We start from the raw sequence: 2,062 nt of genomic DNA, 5'->3' as shown, positions 1-2,062 counted from the left end.
CAAATACACCCACAGATAAAAACTTATATCTTCCCCGAAGTATTCTCCATATTACCAGTATATATTCCTAGAAATCTAACAGACTGCTCAGATACTAGTCAGGTACGTTGATAACAGTTGCGACATACTTTATTTTGACGATACGATAGACCACTCTTGGAGAATAGTATATACTACTCGTATGGTATCTCTGAAGTACAGGCAATCACAGACGAAGACCTTGTAATAAAGTCTTCACGACAGAGTTCATTTGCGATTCCCCATACTTCAGAGTCGCCATGGATACACATGTATATAACATTGACTATTATGCCAAATAAATAGAAGAGTGTTGTTTTAAGTGGCAAATCAAATAAATGTTAATCTAAAATACTATAAATCCTATCGATTAAAATTCAAATCTAAATAGTATAAGCCTCAAAATACTATCTGCTGAGACTTGTTTTTCATACAAGAAATAAAAAAAACATATCAATTCATATTTGTATTTCCAGAATTAATTGAAACCTTTGACAAGCATGAATAATTCCTGATATTGATAAGGTCATTGATACAGTATATGAACAAATTGAAGCAGAAATGTTATAGTCTTTCCTCAAGGCTAACATACATGACCAAGGCGAGAAATATGATATTCATTTTTCTCCAACAATACCACCTGTGATTTTTTTTTTCACAGGCAGACTTCACACAGCAGTTGTTGTGGCATTGTTGGAGAAAAATGAATATCTTATTTCTTGTCTTTATCCCCCCAACAAATCAATTTTTCCTTTGATATTACCGAGGTGATTTCAGCATTCTTGGAGAAGACTACTTTATCAGCTGGAACCCAGATGCTGCTTATGTTTAGGTAGAAAGCTTTATCAAGATTAGAGAGAAGCTATGGGGGCAAAAACCAAGGGGGTATTTGAAAGTAAGCATGCCAGACCTAACATAGGACGCATACGTGTAGGTTCAGGATGTAATTTTGACTGCTTTACAAGTTTTCTTGGGTAAAATGTTTCAAGAACAAGGCTCCATCTTGTTAAAGTCACATCATAACCTCCATCACCACTGCTATCATCATGCACTCACATCAATCGATATCAACATCATTATTACTATTAAAGTCTCCATCACTATCACCATTACTATCATCACCATCATCATCACACAATCGGCATCACACAATCGGCATCACACCATCGGCATCACATCATCGGCATCACACCATCAGCATCACACAATCAGCATCACCACCACCAAAGTAATCATCATCGGTTTCTTCATTGCTAGAGATGTATTATAAAATTCATATGCCCTTCCTTTTCTTCTACCCCCCCCCCACCCTTTCATGCTCTGTCTCTCTCTGATCACAGACCTACATGTATATAGGGTCCACGCTCTGATACTCTGCCATCTACCCCCCCCCCCCCCTTCCTCAAAGGTCAACGTGGGTCACTAAAAGTCTAGTTTCAGCCATGCTGGGGTCAAAGAGACTAATCTGTCACTCAATGAGATTTGTTTACATTAGAGTCTATGCCATACATCCCTCTCATTCACCTTCCATTAGACTGCATTACACACTGTCTGCACATTACTCTATAGGGTCTATCTGCTTGATTAGTGGTCCGTAGGCTAACTACCTTTGTCATGATAAAAATGACTGCAAGGAAGGACAATACAAAAATACATTCGAAAGAACAAAAATGAAAAGGGCATAGATCATGAGTGCTCTACCACACAGGCTAATACTACTCAACCTGCACAGAACATTAGCTCATAATTGAGAAATCAGATAATTCCACCAATCTATTTTCTTCATTTCAAAATTTGTTTCTCAGAATGTACCTAACCAGATTTACCACATTCCATTCTTCCACATGTTCTATCGCATGATAATTTAATAACTACTACAATTCTTCTTGTTTCTTAATAAAGTATTTGTGGCCAATATGGGCATATGATAAATTCTCACAAAGTTAAAGGTTAAACTTCAGTTCTGATCACATGTTAGAAGAAACTGCCTTAAGTAAAGGAAAATACTGATGATACACTATAAAGTAATTTGCAAATACTAAAA

Source organism: Lytechinus pictus, chromosome 14 (assembly GCF_037042905.1).
Source record: "Lytechinus pictus isolate F3 Inbred chromosome 14, Lp3.0, whole genome shotgun sequence".
Taxonomy (NCBI): Eukaryota; Metazoa; Echinodermata; class Echinoidea; order Temnopleuroida; family Toxopneustidae; genus Lytechinus; species Lytechinus pictus.
Note: the sequence above shows the minus strand (reverse complement) of the source record.